Source organism: Arvicola amphibius, chromosome 8, assembly GCF_903992535.2.
Source record: "Arvicola amphibius chromosome 8, mArvAmp1.2, whole genome shotgun sequence".
NCBI classification, from domain to species: Eukaryota; Metazoa; Chordata; class Mammalia; order Rodentia; family Cricetidae; genus Arvicola; species Arvicola amphibius.
Window position 1 is genome coordinate 107,830,979 of NC_052054.1, and position 12,935 is coordinate 107,843,913.

General features: G+C 40.8%; 1 protein-coding gene across 2 annotated transcripts in view; it reads left to right on the plus strand.

Annotated features, from left to right (window-relative positions):
• Pid1 (phosphotyrosine interaction domain containing 1) overlaps positions 1-12,935 on the plus strand; it is a 221,439-nt gene that overhangs the window by 205,583 nt on the left and 2,921 nt on the right. The window lies entirely within an intron of this gene.

Consider the following 12,935-nt stretch of genomic DNA (forward strand, 5'->3'; position numbering starts at 1 on the left):
AGCCAAACTTTATATATGTTTTTTCCTGCCTGGCAGATGTTTTAATTGATGTAAATCTGCCTTCCATCCATACATGGTGCTATTATGTTTAGGTTTACAGTGACTGCTGGATTCATGTGGCACAGGCTTCTGCTGTTGGAAGCCACTGGTGACTAAGACCGCTTTAAAGACTTCACTGCTTCAGAGCAGTTATATCTGGAATATAACAAAGAATAAACGCTATGGAAACGAAGCTGTGTTCTGCACTGCAACCATCTACTGGACATTACTGTTACTCATAAAGGAAACTTTCAAATGGTTGCACGCTCAAGTTTAGGTTGCTTCCGTTATTCTCGGCCCACTGCCAGCATTTGCAGGGAGCCAGCTGCCGGAATTTTAATTGAACACCTTTTCCCTTCACATCAGCTCGAGACCAGGGAGCTTCTAGGTAATTTTCAGACCAGCTTTATCTCCTTTTCTAAAATGAGCACACTACCTCCAGGTAAAATTAGACGATGAATTACCAAGTAAATTTAATTCATGGATGAGGGCTTCAGGGGAGAAAATGGACCAGCATGAAAATCTGCTTTAAAAGCAGCGTGTGCTTTATCCATCTCCAGTTGTTGAGGAGAAATCTCCACATGCTAAGGCCTATGTGACAGCAATTAGACGGGAAGGTCCCTGGTAGCAGAAGAGATGGTCAGTCTGCTCTCTGGAGGAGCAGAGGCTGTGATGAGATGCTACTTCTGGCAAGGCAGTTAAAGTGGCCCTAGGACTCCAGGAAGACAAGCAACAGTACATCATCTTTGTCTACGAATTCCCAATTAAAGCACATATCTCCCTCCACATCATCACAACGTCATATGAGGCCATGACAGAAGAAAGCCCTGGGGAATTCTCTAATTGTAAAAAGTGATGGATAGACTCTCCAGCAGGGTTCTAGTGCTATCCTGGTCCTGTGATGCACACAGAAAGCTCAAGATTGTTGTCACTGAAAGCCCCTTATTATGAGTTCAGACAGACTGTACATCTCGAGAGGTTCTTGTACTCTGTTGAATTGCACATGGATCCTTACTGATAATACCTTTTTGTAGTTGCCAGATGGTCGTATATTTGGAAAGGTCCTGTGAAGGTGTGGCCAGTCCACATGAGCACTGCACCTGAGCCTAATCTGTATAATATGTGCATGTATGCTGTCATATGTACACAATATGCCTACACAGGTCACCACAGAGAAAAAAGAGTGAGGTCATTAGGAATCTTGGAATAGAATGTTCCCTCTCAATATCAGTAAGCTCTATGGGACTTTAGTCTCAGTAACCATTTAGGTGTGCAACTCTTTGCTTTTCTTCTTCTGATGTTGCTTCAGGGACCACACTCTTGTGGAAAGCCACAATAGCAGATAACCTGAAAACTGGGGTCTCTTACATTGGAGGAAGTTTTATAGACAAATGACTTTACCATTTGGTCATGTTTCTACAGTCATAGGGCTTTGACTCCAAGGAGTTCATTATCCATGTGAGGTGCATGCAGGTGAAAATGTTTGTATCTAAATATAGTATATGTCTATGTCTAAGTGTGTATCTAATTAATACATAAATACCCCCAAGGTAATAACAAAGTAATGTAGTTCTTAGGGTACATGGTGCTTCCAGGAAACATGATTTAGCACCATGCCCCTAGGGTAGTACAGCAAACATTTTAAGAGTTAAATGTGTTCTGTGTATATATGGCTTTATGTGATCTCCCCCTCTGAATTAAAAATAGCAAAATGGCCAAGATTTCCAACTGGTTAAACTTATAAAAGAAATTACAATATGTCTCCCATACAATAGTAAATTCCTGTGTACCTGGTCCCCTACCCCTCAGCTATTAGGCTATCGCAATCCATTCGGGGGAATGATTGCTTTATGTTGTGTTTCTCCTCTTTTGCTGGTATTGCCTTGCAATTCACATGAATTCCTGCTTCTGACCAGAACTGCCATTATCATCCATTTTGTCTATCATCATTCTGAACATTCTGGGCAATCAAGGGAGATGTGGAACAAAATGAAATACAAACATTGGAAAGAACACATAAACAGTCTTTGTGGAAATGAGAGTCAGAGAAATTGAATGGGTCATTTACAAGGGAAGCAATATGGATCACCAAAAAGCACACAAAAATACTCCATCTTATTGGCAACTAAAGCAATAGCAGGGTAACACTCTTATTTGTCAGTTTAGTCAAGGTGGTAACAATGACGGCTGCCCTTGTTGACAAGTATCTGGTCCCCGGAAAGACTTTCATGTAGTCTTGTACACAGTGCTGTGGGATAAGGCTCTTATACACTGTAAAGATTTGTCACTCTTACTGGTTTAATAAAATGCTGACTGGCCATTAGCCAGACAGGAAGGATAGGCCAGGCGATCAAAATAAGACAATCCCAGGAAGAGGAAAAGCAGAAAGTCAGTCACCATCTAGATGCAGAAGAAGCAAGATGAGAATGCCTTACTGAGAAAAGGTACCATGCCACATGGCTAAACATAGATAAGAATTATGGTTTACTTTAAGTTGTAAGAGGTAGTTAGTAATAAGCCCGAACAATAGGCTAAATAGTTTATAATGTAAGCCTCTGTGTGTTTCTTTGGGACTGAATACCTGCAGGACTAGGTGGGACAGAATCTTCTGTATACAAACCCTGACTCTCGTTGTGTGTAATTACCACCATCATCATAAATATCGGTAGCCAGATAGCCCCTCATTTGGTTGACAGGAAAGCTTTCATGCTGTTGTTGACTTTAACATTCTGTTTTTCTACTTTCTGGCAAAGTGCAATGTTCTGGAATGGTCTCCGAGTTTTAACTGTTAGGTCTGGAACCAGTTCTCTCCAAGCATGGTGTTTTACTGCATGCATGCCAGTGTTCACAGGGCACTGGACACAGCTAAGAAACATATATATGTATGTGTAAGCACCCATGTGCACACAATCTATCTATGTGTTGATACCAGTATCAACCTGTCTACATACATCAAAAGCCATGGATTTGTTCAGATCCCCAGGATTTTGCCTTCCACGTTGACCTCCAACAGTGAGAAATCTATCTCTTCATTTACTCGCTTAATGTGAAGCTCTTGCAAGCACAAAATAGGTGCAGGATCACGCGTATTCGCTGCTTTAGAAAGCAAACAGCACACATAATTCCACATTGCCTTGTAGCTTTTCCCGCTCAAGCCTGAGGACAGGAACATCACTTGGGTGTTTTGTTCCCTACACTCCGGCTGCATATTTCCTTTGCCATCTCACGGGACTCCCTCGGTTTTGTCTTGATTTCACTTTACACTCTCTCTCCCCATTTCTGCGGCCTGCATTAATTTCAGTTTCCCTTATTCTGGAAGCCACAACTGTGTGGAATGATGCTCTAAACGCTGTCATTTTCCCAAGTGGGTACCCTGTCCTCACATCACTGTGAGATTTAATTCCCATTACCAGCCACCCCCTGTTGGAAACCAGTCCTTGTTCTTTCTAGATTTCCTTTTTCCTAACTGAGCAAATTCATAAAAATATGTGCTTTTACTTCTTGCTCATGCACAGCAGTAACTTTTTGGTCTGCTTTAATTTACATTATAATATAGCCAATAAGTCATTCTCTATGAATACATTTGTTTGTATAGTATGCTATAGCTCATATAATATGCTTTTGTAATAGCATCTTAGATGATTGTAGTGCAATTTATCAATCTGCTTTGTTTTGTATGAGCATGAAGGCTTTCATGAGTTTTATAATCATAGTGATGATGTAATGGATAAAGTCACGATAGTGCATTTTTATATTGATGAGACATCTATAGCATTGCTAAGGCAGTAGGCAGGAGGGAATTCCACATTAACAGTTCCATTCTAAAGTGTCACACCAGTCTGCAATCCAATCATCAAAAAACGAGAGTGACCGCTTCCTCTATTCTTGCCATCAGGAAAGTGAGCAAGGAATAGTATATTGGAGGAAAAAGGGGGGGGGGGGATAATAGAATTATACCTCCAAAATAAAAAAAACCAATTCTTTGAAAGAGTAAAATCAGGAAGGTGATTTTAAAAAATAGAAGTGGCTTTTACAATATTTATGCTCCATCTTCTGTGATTCTCTGTGAGGCTTAAGTATAAAAGTAGCATTGTATGTGTATCCATTGAGGTTGGGTAAAGTCCCTTATTCTCTGCCTTTTGACCGAGTGTGGTTCTTTCTAATAGACTCCATCTGTTGTAAAAAGGAGCTTCTTTGAGATGGAGTGGGAGCTGTACTTACCTGTGGGCATAAAGATAAGCATTTAGAAATTATATTGATTTAGGAAAGAGACCGTAGTAGGGTATCTTCTCAGGATTAGACGTCGCTTTGAAAAAAGGAAATAAAAAAATTAAGTTAAAACAGAACAAAACCAAAACTTCAGTGAAAATTTGTACCAAGGTTTTCATTTGAACTCTTCCTTACTGCTCTGGAATCCATGACAAATCACGATTGGTTACTAGTACCTCTCCTTTTTGATGTCTACCTTCATAGGACAACAATTAAGAGCTATGGACCTTATATACATTTGCTTTGGATATTTATCGCTTCCTAACACAATATTGTACCAATGCTAGCCTTTTCAAACATGGAGTGCCTTATGTGGTCTATTTCTGATGAGCTGTGTGCCAAGGAAAATGAACTGGAAAATGTTCCAAGGGCTGAGACTGGGGACATTGTCTTCCCTATCGCAGTGCCTGTCCTCTGAAACCATTCCTCAAGGTGATTATCAAGCAATGTGCCTGATATTGATTTAGCACTAAGAAAACCTGCCTATAGCAGGTTTCTGAACCTTGGTCCCACTTTCTGCAAACTCCACTGATGAGAAGGAAAAGGGTGAAATAAAAGCCTTGTCACAAAACAAACAGTTCTGGTGCTACTGAGTGGATCAGCTCTGGGTCTGGACCATTCTGAGGTCAGCTTTCCAGATGGGACCTGCCGGGGAAATGTGGGTTTCAGTGTGGCGTCATTTTTATTAAGTGCCGTTGTCTTCAGGGGCACATTTTGGTGCCCTTTAGATTAATTGCTCTCGTCTTAGACAGTGACAGTGACAATATTTCCAAGTTTCACAAATGGATAGGATAAATTGCACATCGGAATGGCTGGGTACATGCAAGATAGGATGTAAAAATCTCATCCGTCTGCTTTACTGAAACAACTTGATATCCTATGGATAACACGCGCAAATTTGTCAGCCTAAACGTGTAATTGTGAGGCCCATGCTGCGGTTAATAGCAGAGCTTCACACACACGACTTCGTCGCAGTTAAAATAGAACTTAATTATTCCTGGATAGCAAGTCTTATTTAATGTATTACCCCCCATAGTATACATTTACATTACAGTATATCCCTCAGAAAAGTACCCATGAATCTGATTTTAGGTTTTGTCAACGGAACCCATAAACATGTTGAAGCTATAAAACATTCCTCATATCTGTGACCTTAGGAAAAATTACTAAATATTTCTCAGCAAAGGCTTGAGCATAAATATGCTATGGATGCATATTCACCTGAGAAAATTATTAGAATTGTTGGTACTGATGTAAATAGTACCAACAGATACCTTGAGGGATATACAGCCTCGCAGGAAATGGTACCACACCTACCTTCCTTATGAATATTGTTTTGCTTCACTCAGACTTCTCTGACTTAGATGCTAGTCAGAGTCAAAAAAAAGACCTGCACAGCAACCCAATGCTTGCCTAATCAACTGGCCACTGTAGTGCAGTCAAACTCATACGGACTCTCCACCATGACAAGTACTTATGCTATGACTCATAGAAGTTATATCATGAAGTCACATGCTGAGTTACAGGGATATTCTTCTGCAAGTTGGGAGATGTAGGACCCAAGTGCTGCTTGTGTTTATTAGTGGACCCTGAAGTATCTGCTGACTTCTCATTGGAAAATGGGTGATTTGGTTTAGATCAGCGGTTTCTACTGTGGTTAACAATAGATTTATATTTTCTATCATATATACTATGATTTGAGCTATTTCCTTGCCCCCCCCAAGCCTCAACGTGTAAATAAAATTTATTATTTGCTAAATTATATGTAGGCATGCCACAGGAAAGTGTGAGCAAACACCTTTTAAAGCCTTTTTGGAACATTAAAAATAGTTAAGAGATCAGTTACTCCCTTGCACTATTTTTTTTTGAGTTACTCTGGGATGCAGAAAGACTCGAAAGGAGATGCCTCAGCTCTTGGGATGGTGAGACCTATGCCAGACAAGGCCCTTCAGGGGAACCTGCCGGGTGCCTGCCGGGTACTTACTGGCCACTTGACCTCCTCCTGTCTGAGTGGATCATCCAGGAGAGGACAGACAGAATGCAGCTGATGGCAGCAAGGGTTCGGAATCTACTGTTCAACGTTAAGTCCTGGCCCCCATCTGGCTTGGACAATTACTTTATTTCTCCATAGGCCCCTAGTCTATAGAAACAAGACAATAATATTCCTTACATGTGGAGTCATAATGAAGGGTCATGATCTGTATAAACATTTCATCACCAACCTTGTATAAAGGAAGCCCTGGGTGACTGTCACCATCTATGGTCTATTTGCTTCTGTTGCTTTTGAGTCATGGGATTCAGGAACTATTTTCAGTCACTACCTTTTGCTCTTCACTCACTATTCTTCTAGAATCTTCCATGCTTATTATTTTGTAGACAAAAATTTCATAGTTTTCACTATGAACATCATTATGTCTTAATGCTGCCTTCGCAAATTAGAGCACATGATACATGTCCATAACTGGCAGATCTGTTTGCAGTTTGGGCTGTAAAATGATTGGCATGTCCAGTGGAGTTTTGCTCTTTTTGAAGCAAGAAGAGAGAGGATTCAAGTGGAGGTCTTAAATAATCCCTATGTTTTCTCATTCCCGGTTCTCTGAAGTTTGCCAGTGGAAATCAATGTGAGAGCAAAGCAGTTTCACTGTGGCATTTGACCCAGGGTTAACAGTGACTCTTGTTTTTCTCATCTTCTGCCTTGTAACCCAAAGGCTATGAGGCTATCCAGCTACGTTTTCTTCGCCTTCTGTTCTATCTATATTAGTCAGAGAAAGGCAGTCTCCTACAGAGCACAAAGAAAGAGCAAGATCTTTCATAGCCTAAGGGGTGCTTCTAGAGAACTTTTGTTCTTGATGGACCATTTTCTTTTCTTTCCCTTCCCTTCCCTTCCCTTCCCTTCCCTTCCCTTCCCTTCCCTTCCCTTCCCTTCCCTTCCCTTCCCTTCCCTTCCCTTCCCTTCCCTTCCCTTCCCTTCCCTTCCCTTCCCTTCCCTTCCCTCTCCTCCCCTTCCCTCCTATCCCCTCCCCACCCCTTCTCTCCCCTCCCCTCCCCTTCCTCCCTCCTTCCCTCCCTTCTTCCTTCCTTTTGTTTTTTGTTTTGAGAACTCCAGAAGCACACTGGACTGATGCTCAGTTTAAAAAGCTGGGCTCATGAAGTCTGGAAGGCTGAAAACTCTTTGGTTGCCAGGGCGTGCGGATTCTAACATTATCAACCATCCATCTTGCATCCTTGTTAGGGGTCAAGGTCACTACTGTTCATATCTTGTCCTATCTAGAGAGAAGTGGGAGAGGTTATAAGCAGAATGAGTTATGTACCGGCCTCCAGGAAAAAAGGAGCAGTGTTGGCTGAGATGAGGAAAGACCTCAGGAACCACAGCTTGTTTAGCCATAGCTGAGCAGGACTGGACAGGAACTCAGGGCTGGCGAGTGGGTTGGACAGCTCATGCTTGGGAAGGAGAGGTTCCAAGGACAGCAGTTCTGTGATTGCTGTCATCACTGCAGACATGCCATGGCTCCCTCTCATGGACAGCCTGTGTACTGTCACGTGTTGTGAAATATCCTCAGTTGGGCCTGTAGAAAGCTCACTGTCCCTCACTGCAGATACCATTTGGGGTGGGAGTTTACGCCATCAAGTGACACATGAGGACAAGTTTTCCTTTCTCTGCTATTTGTTTATCGCTCTTAGAATGATTCATTTACACTTGTTTTTTTTTTTTTTTTTTTTTTTTTTTACCCCATGCCTGTCTCTGACCACAGAAGAGATTCCAGTGTTCATGAACTGAGCCTAGCTAGTTCTTAATCCTCCTGAAGGCTGCTGCTCCCATCATCTTACAAGTCTCTTTATTTATTCCCCCTGGAAGGTAAAGAACTAAGAAAAAGAAAAAAGCCTGTGTAAAAGTTTGAACAAATTTAGTGACCAGTTTTGAAATATGGAATTTTCTGTAACTCTGTAGCCCCAGAAGATTGTACCTCTTACGGTCAGGGCTTAAAAGAAGCCCATTCATCAAGGAAGCATTCATCTCTTTCACACATCCCCTCTCTCTCATCACCTGCTTCTGACACTGTTTACAGCTGTGCTGGTGGTAGGAGAGCCTGCAGTAACACACACTGAGCCTTGTGTTCCCAGAGCCATGCGGCAGAGAGGATGGCAAGCCTGGCAAGCCTCTGTGGAAGGTAGCTAGGGCATGGAATGTTTTTCCTCTGTAGATTTTGAGCAAGCCCCTGTGACATTGCTGATGTAGATGTATACACCTACAATGCTCCGTGCTCTAGGATTTCTGTTTGCCAATATCTAGCTACTTCTTGACCCAGAAGATAGCAGGGGTGTAGTTGCATACACAGTTGCTAACCCCACCAGTGAGAATAAGACTGCTATCACAATTTGAGCCAACTTTGAAGCCAACTAACATGATTTTTTATTGGGGTGCACCCAAGAGCTGGCCAGTGACTGCCTCCTAAGTCAGGTTCCCCGAATCGATTTCTTACTTTTAAGGAGTAAAATCAAGAGTAATTGCAAAGCAGGCTTACATAAGAGAGACAATAGGGCAATAAAGAAACGCAGAAAAATTACCAAAAGTCATCGTGTGGTTATTATGTGGTTAGGGAGGGTGCAGAGATGGTCATGGAGGGTGGAGGGTCAGGGAGGGTAAGGGTGTTCTACAAAACAAGTCAAAAATCATGGTTGGGAAGGTCAGATTCCAGGAAACAGAGAACTCGGCTCTTACAGTAAATAGAAACTTAATTTTAACAGCACACATAATCGCTCTTGATTTCAACATGGAGTCAGGCAGGTTCCTTAGAGTGTCATTGAATTTTGGGTACTTTGAGAAAAATTAGTTTTTTAAATTCTTTAAATTGACAGATTATAACTGTACATCTTCAGAGAGTCCAGGAGGATGGTTTTGTACAATTCTACATTGAATAGCTATCAGATATTTATAAATAGTCCAGATGTTTAACATTTATCATTTCTTCATGATTAACAATACTCAAAATCCGGGTTACAATACGTATGACTACAATCACTTCTATATGCAGTAGTATATGGAATGTTTGATTTATTCTATCTGGCTGTCACTTTGCACTCTTGAACCGGGTCTTCCCCTCTCCAATCCTCCAAGCTTCTGCTGCTGATTATCCTGCTCTCTATTTCTGCAATTTTAGCCTTTTTAGATACCACATTCTTGTCATTTGTGAGAGTTGTAAAAAAAAAAAAAAGAATAACATGTTTATTTTTAAAAGTGTCTGGATATATGTGAATCTGGAAGAGATTCTAAAAGTGCCAGACAATTGAATCCTGCTAGTCACATGGCAAGGCTAACTTCATCTTAGATGCCTGTGACTATCTAAGGACAGAGGTAGTGAGAACATGGAGGGACAGCAAGGACAAATGGGGATGTCTCTCTCTCATCCAATAGCAAAACGGTCAGTGGACATTCAGACTCTAACGTCCAGTTCTTCACAGATCACCAAGCTGTTGCTCACACCCCACACATTTTATATACAAAGTGTGTTCTTACTACTATCTGAATGATTGTGGGTGCGTCCCTTCTTATATCTAAGTTCGGCCCTTTAGACTGAGTTAGTAAGAACAACATCCCATCCCAAAGCAGATGTGATGGCACAACTTCAATCCCAGAACTGGGGAGGTGGAGACAGGTACATCTCTGGGAATTCAAGGTCAGTCTGGCCTACCTAACAAGTTCAAGGCCCTCTGGAACTATGTAGTGAGACCTCGTTGAAAATCCCATCCTAGCCCACGGAGTTGTCGATGAATTTGATAGATCTGATGCTTTTGCCATCGCGTGTGACACAAACATCCTGTATAACTCCTCAGTTCCCCTGGGGCTTGATTTTGCTGTGGGCATGTGTGATGAATTGACACCTTTGGCAGTGCTACTTAGTGGCTCTTTTCTGTCATTGGTGAAAGTAGACACTAATTTACCCAGAATAAATTCTATGTATTGTGTTCTACCTCAATGCTTTAAAAATCCCTTTGTAAATATCTATGCATTATTAAATAGCTTTTATTATTGTCTCATCAAAACCTTGAGTGTCTAATCTGTTCTGTTCTTCACCAAACACACTTCCAAAATAAAGTATTTTCCTCAAAAATCTTTACCTTATGGATGATAAGCATTCATAAGAAGAGTTACATTTTTTTTCTTGGCTGTCAGAATTTTATTACTAGAAAATTGCTTTTGATTTGAGTAAGACATCTACAGCTTTTAATGAAGCTTTTGAAAAAGTACCTTTTTAATTTTCTTACAGTTGAATTCTCTGTATAACTTTTAGAAAGGTGTGTGTGTGTGTGTGTGTGTGTGTGTGTGTGTGTGTGTAAATGCGCTGAAAGCTGATTAAAAGAATTTCCCTTACGGCAGACTATCTTTCTATTTGACAGAACTTGATTATTTCTAGTTTCAGTGAATACGATATGTATATTTTCTCTTTAGGCACCCAAACTAGTTGGTTTTATTTGTTTGTTTTTGCTTTTGCTTTTTGTAAAATACACACAACGCTAAAAACGACATCTTAAGCTATTTTTGATAATATTTTTATCGATTATTTGGGAATTTCACATCATAAACCTTGAGCACATTACTTCTCAGACCTCCAGGTCTGTTTCTCTGGCCCTTTTAGACTCCTACCCCCAAAAGAAGAAGAAACAAACACAAACAAATAAAATAACAAATAAACCAAGTCCAGTTTGTGTCGTATACTCAATGGCGCATGCTCACAATCTTGGTGGCCAGTGCCCTAAAGAAAACTGAGTCCTTTCCGACTCCCTTCCCCACCGGGAACCATCCGTTGTGGATAGCTACACTTCAGCATCCTTAGGGACTCTTGAAGAGTTCGCTTCGACGGGATGGATCTTAAGCAAGTTTTGAGTATACGCTTCAGTAGTATGAATGCAGGCGGATGTTCTAGTGCCGTCACCTCTACTGAACAACATACCTATGCTAGGCTTGTAAGACAGAAGTTCAGGATCTCTTAAGAAAGAGCAGCCATTGCTGTCCTCCATACCTCTGTCTCTCACGACTTTCATTTCTGTCTCTGTGATTTTCACTGTTTTAATATAAGATAAATCACAGTGTTTATCTATTTTGTGACTGGCTTATTTTATTGCACACTAATATACTCAGAGTTTATCCACATGGTAGTATATGTAAGAATTCCCTTCCCTTGGTACAAAGTGATATTCCATTGTATGTGTGCATTCACTTGTTATGACACTGGGTATGTGGGCTCTTTCCTCATTTTAACTTCAGGCATAATGGGTTCTGTGAACGTGAGTAGACAAATTAAAATCATTAAAATCCTGCAATTTGCTCTTTTGAGAAGAAAGAATGAATGAGTCATATCAAAATGAAATCAAAGTGTGGTTTAACTTTTTTGATGAACTTCTATAGTGTTTGATAGAGGTTGAATATATTCATGATTAAAGGCCAGTCCTCTAATTGGCACTGTTTGGACATGGCAGTACTTTGGAAAAGGTAGGAATTAGTGGGGACATGAGATACATCTCCTGTGAGCCCCCTTGTAGTTCTTGAGGGAAGGTTGTAAAAGACTCAAGCTTAGCCGTCCCTGTTCCCTTGTCTTTTCTGCTCCCACTCAGCATCTAACTTCTTCCTTGTAATCAGACTGTTTTCATCGGGACCATCAACTCCACGGTAATGACATGGAGACATATTACTAATTATAAAACCTCAGCTGATAGCTTAGGCTTGTTTTTAGCTAGATCTTATAACTTAAAGTCACCAATTCCACATACCTTTACATCGTTCATTAATTGACCACTGTAGGTTTTTTGTTTGTTTGTTTGTTTGTTTGTTTTTAATCTTTGGAGGCCCAGCTCACAAATGAATGGAGACTCATTCTTACTTATCAACACCTGGTCTTAGCTTGGCTTATTTCTAGCCAGCTTTTCTCAGATTATCCTGTCTACCTTTTGTCTCTGGGCTTTTACCTTTCTTTATTCTATATGCCTTTCTTTCCTTCTTACTCTGAGACTGGCTGTGTGACTGTGTGGTTGGCCCCTGGTGTCCTCCTCTCCTCTTTTTTTTTTTTTTTTTTTTGGCTCATCTCCGTCTTTTCTTTCTTCATTTTCTTGGCCAGGCCAGCCCTGTCTATTTCTCTCTCCTGCCTAACTATTGGCGCTTTAGGTCTTTCTTAGACTAAGCAGGTAGCTTAGGCAGGCAAAGTAACACAGTTTCATATAGTTAAACAAATGAAATACAAAAGAATGCAACACATCTTTGCATCATTAAACAAATATTCCACAGCGCAAAAGAATGTAGCACATCTTTAATATTCCACGACAGACCACTTGGGTTTCATTCAGTTCTTTAATGTCTACGTTTCAGTGGCAAGAGTTCTACCTGTTCTGATGAGAAAATCAGTAACATATACCTCTCAGTAAGTTATGAACAAGGGCAGGTGTGGTCAGAGGACAGCAAGTGGAATCAGTTCTCTTCTTCCATCATGGAGATTCAGGGACTGGACTCAGGTCTTCAGCTTGATCATAAGTGCCTTTATACAGCTAAGTTCTTTTGCTTTCTCCCAAGCTTATTTTTTTTTAAATGAATCTTTTGGAATGATTTTCCCTCTTTTGAATAGTGCTTAGCTAGCTAT